The following is a 9,891-nucleotide window of genomic DNA, read 5'->3' as shown; positions in this document are numbered from 1 at the left end:
TTTCATCTGAGTTATCAGAATTGTGGGCATTGAATTGTTCCTAGTATTCCTTTGTCATCCTTTTAACATCTATGAGATTGTGGTGAAGGTCCTATTTTATTTCTGATATTAGTAATTTGTGTCTTCTCTTTTTTATTCTTAGTTGGCTTGAGAAGTTTATCATTATATTGATCTTTTCAAAGAACCAGCTTTTAGTTTCATTGATTTTTCTCTACTAATTTCTTATTTTCAATTTCATTGATTTCTGTTCTGATTTTTATTATTTTCATTTAGTTAAAAATAATTTAAAATATCTCTTAAGATTTCTTTGGCCCTCGTGTTACTTAGAAGTTTGTTGTTTAATCTCAAGCATTTTGGGATTTTCCAACTTTCTTACTGTCATTGATTTCTAGTTTAATTTCACTGTGGTCTTAAAGTATACTTTTTATGATTTCTATTCTTTTAAATTTGTTAAGGTGTGTTTTATGGCCCACAAGGTGGTCTATCTTGGTAAATGTTTCAGGTAAGCGTGAGAAGAATGTATGTTCTGCTGTTGTTGAAGTATCCTATAGATGTCAGTTAGATTCAGTTGATTGATGGTACTGTTCAGTTCAACTAGGTCTTTACTGATTTTCCGCCTGCTGGATCTTCCGGTTACTGACAAAGGGATGTTGAAGTTGCTAATTATAATAGTTAATTCATTTATTTCTCCTTGCAGTTCTATCGATTTTTGCCTTGATGCTCTGTTGTTAGTTGCATACACATTAAGTAAGGATTGTTATGTCTTCTTGAAGAAATGACCCCTTTATCATAATTTAATATCCCACTTTATCTCTGATAATTTTCCTAGCTCTGAAGTCTGCCCTCTCTGAAATTAACATAGTTACTCCTACTTTCTTTTGATTAGTATTAGCGTGGTATATTTTTCTCTAATTATTTACTTTTAATCTACGTGTGTCTTTATAGTAGGTTTCTTGTAGACAACATATAGTGGGTCTTGTTTTTTATCCACTCTGATAGTCTGTCTTTTAATTGGTGCATTTTGACCACTAATGTTTAAAGTGATTATTGAAACAGTTGAATAAATATCTACAATATTTTTTACTGTTTTCTATTTATTGCACTTGTTCTTTGTTTCGTTTTTGTCTTTCACTCTTTCTACCTTCTGTGATTTTAATTGACCCATTTATTTGATTCCACTTTCTCTCCCATCTTAGTATGTAAATTATACTTAAAATTTTTTGGTAATGTTTGCCCTAGAGTTAGCAATATACATTTACAACTAATCCAAGTCCGTATTCAAATGACACTATACCGCTCCATAAGTAATGCAAGTTCCTTATAAGAGAGTATTCTCAATTTCTCCTTCCCATCCTTTCTAACATTGCTCTTATTCATTTCACTTTTCCATAAGCTATAGTCACTTACTACATTGTTGCTATTATTATTTTGAACAAACTACTATCTATTGGATAAATTAAGAACAAGAAAAATAAAATATTTTATTTTACCTTCATTTATTCCTTCTCTAATTCTCTTCCTTTCTTTATGTAGATCCATGTTTCTAACCTACATAATTTTCTTTCTAAAAAACTTTTAACATTTTTTGCTAGGCAGGCTCACTGGTAACAAATTCCTTTGATTTTTTTGTTTCCTGAAAAAGTCTTTATTTCTCCTTCACTTTTGAAGGAGAATTTTGCTAGGTACTGAATTCTACATTGGTGGGTGTTTTCTTTCAATGTTTTAAATGTTTCACACCAGTCTCGTACTACATATGGTATTGGGCTATCTTGAATATGTGCAGTCCTTATTTTTCTATCCTGATTCCAATGACTAATAAGGATTTTGTGAGTTAGCATAATCTCAGGAGCACTCTATTTCACAATTTAATCATAGCTACAACTTATATTTGTTGTACACTTATTATTTTCTAGGTGTGTTGATCCAAGCATTTTATCTAGATTATATTCTTGTCACAACAACCCTCTGAAGTAAGTTTTATTATTGTCTCCATTGTACAGCATAGGTACCTGAGGCATGAAGAGAGGAGGTAACTTTCCCAGGTTACAGACCATGTATTCCTGGCACTAAGCTTCAACCAAGCCCTCTGAATCCAGAGCATGCTCTCATTACCTCTTGGCATGACCAAGTTATTGATAACGGAAGCCCTGCTGGCCACAAAAACACTCATTATAAAATATTATTCTTCAACCCCCTCTCGATTTACATAGTAGTTTTTTAAACTGATGTCTCTCTCTACTAGACTATAAACTCCACAAGAACAGGGATTTTGCTTTACTTATTGTTGCAGCTCAAGGGTCTGGGTACTCAATAAATATTTATTGATTTGAACTGAATAAGATCAACAGTGTGTCAATAACTACACATTTTACAAGACCATTAAAAGAAAAGTTGAACTCATTTGTTAATAAAATGTGTGCAAATTAAATACGCAATCTAAAAAGATTTAGAAACATAAAAATGTTGTTTAAAGTAAATGTTCATCCACATATACACATTGAGAGGACATTCTCTTCTTGTTACAGGTAAGTTTGTTACATTTCTTCCAGCATAAAATGACAGATTGGATTAAATAATATCAAAAGCCTCATCCGTTGCTATCTAAATTCTAAGAATGAAACCATAAAACTCCTAGAAGAAAACAGAGGCAGTAAACTCTTTCATGTCACTCTTAGCAAATTTTTTTTTTTAGCTATGTCTCCTCAGGGAAGGGAAACTAAAGAAAAAATAAACAAATGGATTACATCAATAAACAGTTTTTACATAGCTAAGGAAACCATCAACAAAATAAAAAGACAACCTACTGAATGGGAGAAGGTATTTGCCAATGATACATCTGACAAGGGTTTAATATCCAAAAATATATAAGGAATTCATATAACTGAAATGCACCCTCCAAAAAGAAATCCAACTTAAAAATGGGCAGAGGACCTGAATAGACACTTATTCCAAGAGGACATACACATGGCCAATAGACATAAGAATAGATGCTCATTGTCACTAATCATCAGAGAAATGCAAATCACAACCACAATGAGATATCACCTCACACCTGTCAGAATGGCTATCATCAATAAATCAATAAACAGCAAGTGTTGGCGAGGTTGTAGAGAAAAGGGAACCCTTGTGCTCTGTTGGTGGGATTATAAATTGGTGCAGCCATTATGGAAAACAGTATGGAGATTCCTCAAAAAATTAAAAATAGAACTACCATATGACCCAGCAATTACACTTCTGGGTATTCATCCGAAGAAATCCAAAACACTAATTCAAAAAGATATATGCAGATACCCTACAAAATCTTTACAATTTACTAACAATTGTCACCCCAATAAATTAAAAAAAAAGATATATGCACCCCCTAAGTTCATTGCAGTAGTATTTACAATAGTCAAGATATGGAAGCAAACTAAGTGTCCATTGATAGATGAATGGATAAAGAAGGTAAGGTTCATATATATAACGGAATATTACTCAGCCATAAAAGGAGGAAAACCTTGCCATTTGTACCAACATGGATGGACCTAGGAGATATTATGTTAAGTGAAATAAGTCAGACAATGAAAGACAAATACCCCATGATTTCACTTATACGGGGAATCTAGAAAGCAAAACAAATGCACAAACAAAACAGAAACAAACTGGTTGATACAGAGGATAAACTGATGGTGGCCAGATGGGAGGGGTGTAAGGGGATGGGTGATAAAGGTGAAGGGGTTAAGAAGTATAATTTTCCAGTTATAAAAATAGTCACGAAGATGTAAAGTACAGCATTGGAGTTATAGTCAATAATATTGTAATAAACTATGCATGGTGACAGATGGGTACTAGACTTATTGGGGTGATCACATTGTTACTTATATAACTGTCTAATCACTATGTTGTACATCTGAAGATAATATTGTATGTCAACTGTAATTGAAAAAATTTAATTAAAGAAAACTAAATTCTAAGAATGTAATGAACGTTTAGTTTGAAAATACCTTTGTGTCAGTTTTGCGAACATCCACTAGGGGGCGAGATAATGTATTCCGCATCAGTAACCTAGGTGAAAGGGACAGGTCATGCCAACATCAACATTTGGGTATACGTCCACTCTTCACCACCATGGACGCTCCACTTAAAGTGAAGCAGCAAAATGAATAGTTTTGAGAATTTTTAAACATCTTTATATGAGATTTATCACCTAATTGAAGTTGTCTTATTGTTTCTGGAAATTTTCTCTCTGGTCGGTAGAGGGAGCTTAAAGCTTAATTGTTTTTTTTTCTGTTTCTGAGGTTTCAGCACTTGATTGCCATTGCTGACTCTATTTAAAAGCCTGAATTTTCCTTGTTATAGTTGTTTTGTTTTGTTTCGTTTTTTTAAAGATTTTATTGGGGAAGGGAAACAGTGCTTTATTGGGGAACAGTGTGTACTTCCAGGACTTTTTTTTCCAAGTCAAGTTGGTGTCCTTTCAATCTTAGTTGTGGAGGGCGCAGCTCAGCTCCAAATCCCATTGCTAATTACAGGGGGCACAGCCCATCATCCCTTGAGGGAGTTGAACCGGCAACCTTGTGGTTGAGAGCCCATTGGCCCATGTGGGAATCGAACTGGCAGCCTTTGGAGTTAGGAGCATGGAGCTCCAACCGCCTGAGCAACCAGGCAGGCCCTGTTTTTTTTGTTTTGTTTTGTTTTGTTTTTAAGATTGATTAAAATGCAGGAAATTTGCCTTCATGTGTCTACCTGGTTAAAGAAAATAAATTCCTTTTAAGAAATTACTTACTTCAATATTATGAAAATATTACATCAGTACCACAAATTATTAGAGAATAATTTGTTTGTTTTCCTTTTAACCATGCAAAGGATAACAAATTACTTTAGAGGTCTTCAAAAATTAAAATGAAAAATAAAAATGAATTGTTTCTCTAAAAAGGCAAAAAAGTATACATGAGCTAATACAATAAAATCTATAAGCAACATCCTATTAGCATCTAGTAAAGGTTAAAATCCTTACCTCTATACAGGTAAATTTTTCAGAGTATAAACATTTAAATTTCCCTTTAATTTAGATTTTAGATGTACAAGTTTTGATACATAGGGATTTTCTTTGAAATTTTATTTTAATTATTTTCTAATTTCATTATTCTTCTTTGACCTATGACTTATTTAGAATTGTGTTTTAAATTTGCCAATATATAAAGATTTTATCTTTTTATTGATTTTTAATTTTATTGCATTGAGATACAAGAATGTGGTCTGTATCATGTCAGTTCTTTGATATGTGTTGAGACTTGCATTGTGTCTTTTTTTTTTAATGGGTTTAAATTGTGGGTATAGGGTGGTGAGTGTGTATGCGAAACATGTTAATTGTGATATTTTTTGTTGCATTTCAGCAGAAGTTGCATAGCCGGTCAATGTACATCTTTGCTAAGCATTCTAAGAGAGTAAGAGATGGGTTTTCAACCCTTAGATCCTCACTCACTTCAAAGTTGTATAAGAACAGCCTAGGAGATTGGTTATGCAATGATACAGAGGTCAAAAAGGAAATATTTCTTTAGAACATGGTGTTTCTCCTCTCTGTCCAGATGTAGTACTAATGCTACTCTCATTTTAATCAAGGAGCACATTTTAAAACAATTGATCAGGGAGCTAGAGAGTACTCCCTAGAATCTGGGGACACAGTAATTGGTACTTGACTCGGGCAGGTATAAATATTCTAAAGGTGAGAGCCTGGCTAAAGCAGTCTGCCTGGAAATGGACTGTACTTCCAGAGTCTGTTAGGGCAAAGTCTGAGTAGTTCTTTCAAGATTTTATGGATGTTTGGGAGGGAGACACTCCTGAAGAGCAAGATTTAAGAGGGATGAGGCGGCTATAATAAGAGTGGAATGCTAGAAACAAGTGACCAAGCTGGGGATTTTATAAGCTTCCAATAATAAGGGCGTCTCTAAACAAATTTCACAGAAGTGTCTCTTAACAGATAGAGGCAGAGTTTGGGTGTGTGGCACACACAGCAAAACTTCGTAACAGTTGTAATCCTTTCCTCAATCCCCTTTTATGCCCCGCCTCCTCTCCCCATTGACCAAAAAGGCCTCTAGGAAATGAAGAAGGGAGTGTCCCAAGGACGAGGGAAGAAGCCAACCACATCCGCTTCCAGTGGTAGGCTTTTGAACCCATAATAGCTCAGCTGGGGAAGGAGAATCATTTAAAACTGGGGCAGACTGTAGAGTCGTTTATGTTGGACTGTACTTGATTTTTATTGCTTGAAAGTGACTGGAAGAGCTGAACTTGTCAAGATTATATTCAGGAGCAAAGTCCTTAGAAGTTGAAAGTTTAGCTGGGTCTCCTTGCACTTCACAATCTATTTTATCATTTTTATTTCTATTTTAGGTTTTAATTCTATGATCTTATTTTGTGCTTTTCATTTTTTAAATTTTATTTCTCTATGCTCTTTTTCCTTTTTTTTGTCTTCAATAGATCAATCAATGTTTCCATATTTCCTTCTTTTCATTTCATTGACTGCCCCCTACTGACTTTATTTCTATATTTTGTAGTTACACTTAATCAAAAAATTATTTTTTAAAAGGAATACAAGAAGTTTAAAAAGTAAAGGTTTTGTGTTTTTAGGCTTATGATGAAAAAAAAGCAGGCCCAGCTTCCCTATTCTTGAATCCCACTCTCCAGAAGCAAGCTCTTTGAATATTTTCAGCTCTTTCTTCTAATAATTATCTTCATATTTCAAAATAACATTTTTACGCTACTTAAATTTTTTATTTTATTTTTTATACTATCTATATTGATTTACTACTGTGATTATTTTCCTGGATTTTTTTCTTTAGTTATCCTGGTGTTTCTATATTCGCTCTCATGCTTTCTAGATCCTATGATTTCTTGTTTCTTTGTTCACCAGCTTGTTTTTAGAGAATACATCTTTCTACAGAGTACTGAAAATGTCATGTCTGGGAGGCAAGTTTTTCTCAGAACTTGTATATCTAAAAATATATCTATCTTACTCACACTTGATTATTTGGTTGGGTATGCAAATACGAAATTCTAAATTGAAAATCATTATCCCCTAGAATATCAAAAGCCTTTTTTTTTTTTTTTTTTTTAATTTATTGGGGTGACAATTGTTAGTAGAATTACATAGATTTCAGTTGTGCAATTCTGAATCACATCATCCATAAATCACACTGTGTGTTCACCACCCAGAGTCAGCTCCCCTTCCATCACCGTACATTTGATCCCCCTCACCCTCATCCCCCACCCCCCAACCCCCTTACGCTCTGGTAACCACCAAATTACGTTCCCCAGATTAATTTTCAAACCCCGTGGCCATCCTGTGGTCACCGACTGCCCTCCAATCCCCTCACCCTCCCCCCCACCCCCCACTCCCCCCGCCCATCTAGCAACCCTCAGTTTTTCCTCATTGTCTCCCAAACAGTTTCTGATTAGTTCATTCACTTATTCTTTTCTTTAGAATCCGCAAATAAGTGAGATCATATGGAACTTATCTTTCTCTGTCTGACTTATTTCACTTAACATAATGTTCTCTAGATCCATCCATGTTGTTGCAAATGGTAAGATTTCTTTCTTCCTTATGGCTGCATAATACTCCATTGTATAAATGTACCACAGTTTCTCAAAAGCCTTTTTCCATTGCCTTATACCTTCCAATATTTTTGTTGACAAGTGCAATGTCATTCTCTGCCTGATTCTGGGATTTTTTCTGGAAACTTCCAAGTTTTTCTCTTAATCACTCATGTTCTGCTGTTTCATAATGATGTGCTTTGGTAAGAGAGGTTTTTTGTTTTTTTGTTTTTTGTTTTTTTTCTTTCATTCTGCTGTGCGTTCAGTAGGACATCTCCGACTAGTCGGGAGCCTCATGTCCTTTGGTCCTCAAACTTTCTGTATTATGTCTCTGATACTTCCCTTTGCTAGGTTATTTGTTCTCTTTTTCTGAAATTCCCATTATTGGGACGTTAAAGCTCTTGCACTGGTCCTCTAATTTTCTTATCCTTTCTCTTCTATTACTGATCGATTAGTTTTTTGTTTTACTTTCTGGAATCTGTTTTGAACTTTGTACTCCAATTCTTCCACTAAAATTTTATTTCTGCAATCATGATTTTCCCTTTCAAAAGCTTTTTATTCTCTTATTTCTCAATGAAAATTCTTGCTATTATTTCAAGGATGTAATAAGTTTTATCTTTCGTGGACTATTAATCATAACGATACTGAAATTATTTGCTCCATCTTCCAAGTTCTCTTTTTTCTGTTTATTCAATTATTTTTATTGTTCTCTTTCATGTTGAAGGTTTTCCTTTAATGTCTAGTGATCATTGACTGGCTGTCTATTCATATTTAAGAACAAGACCCTTAAAAGCTAACTGGAATTTGTAACTCTCTTGTTGACATCCCAAATGTAAGAGGATCCATAGTTTGTTGTTTTTGTTTTGTTTTGTTTTGTTTTTGTTGTGTTCTCTTGGGCTGGTCAGCTTCATCCAGGAAAAAAAAAGGCTTTGTGTCTTCTATCTGAGAGTATCAGTCTGGATTTCAGCATTCTGAGAGTCCAGAGATAAGAAGATACCTGAGGAGTGAGCTTGTAAAACTTAATTCCCTCATTGAAGTTTGGCATCTCACCTCTGCTGTTAGTTATGTCCAGGATCCATAACGCTAGAACTGCTCTAGGTCAGTTTCTTCAGAGAATAAACTTCCTATTTTTCGCTGTGATGAGGAAAGGACAGTCACCTTGTTTGCTACATGGAGGTGGTTTGAGGTTCAAACTGTTTTTTATGCTGTCTTTCAGTCAATCCTATTTTATTCACCCCACCCTCCAAGGCCAACTTTAGCAATACCTGTTGCCTCCAATTCTTTATCCTTTCCTAGTTCTGTGGCATGAATCAGATTGTTTCTCACTGACTTCATCTTTTAAAGGCTCTTGCATTTCATTCTTTCCTGCTCTAAGATATTCTAGTTTACACATTTTATGTTGCCATTTTTTAAACACATGCTATCTGCTATCATCCTCTCTTCCGTTTTATTTATTTTTTGTGTGTAGCTTATTTTTTCTTATTTGCTGCCATTTTAATGGGACTTGGGAAATAAGTGGGGATAAACACGTATGTTCAGTCTGGCGTGTTTATAAGAAATCCTACCTTTATTTTTTATGCTTACTTGACTTAAAAAGGATATTTATTCAAATATATGTCTACCTTTTCCCTGAATAATAAAAGATCCATAAAACGACTTAACTCTATGTATTCTCTCATCTTTCATGCTATTATGACCTAGTATTTTGGGTTGTTATATAGACTCATTATAACATTTGTTGTAGTTTTTTTATATTTAATTCTCATTTGAAAATATCCTCATATGTATCACTATTGATTCTAGGACCCATCCCTTCATTTTGGGTTCAATGCTCTTATGCCTGAACTACATTAGCAAGGGTGTATGAGTAAAATATTTTGTTCCTTTTTTTCCCCACTAAAATGTTTTATTTTTGCCCTTAATTTTAAATTAATATAGTTTATATCATAGTTTTGCATTCTGGATAACTTTTCTGAGATCTGTATTTCAGATCTTATTCTGCATTTGTTTGGGTCCCCTGAGAAGAAGCAGATATCAAGAAGAGATTAGGCTACAAGAGATTTATTGAGGGAAATGATGGTAAAGAAAAAAAGGGAGGGAGCTGGAGGAGGTAGGGGGCTTGACTCCCATGCAGGTCTGACTCCTGTGAAGGCGGGGAAGGAGTGTTGGGTAAGCAGTGTCTTGAACTGCCTAAGAAACTTTTAGCCAAGTCCGTGGGAAGTCTTGGGACAAAGTCACTCATCAGGAGCCCTGAGTCTCCCAGGACTAGGTCTGCCTTAGTGTCCCTAATACACTCAGCCATTGGCTGGGATCAGGCTGTTGGAA

This window comes from Rhinolophus ferrumequinum, chromosome 7 (genome assembly GCF_004115265.2).
Source record: "Rhinolophus ferrumequinum isolate MPI-CBG mRhiFer1 chromosome 7, mRhiFer1_v1.p, whole genome shotgun sequence".
Lineage (NCBI taxonomy): Eukaryota > Metazoa > Chordata > Mammalia > Chiroptera > Rhinolophidae > Rhinolophus > Rhinolophus ferrumequinum.
This window is presented reverse-complemented; position numbering follows the sequence as displayed.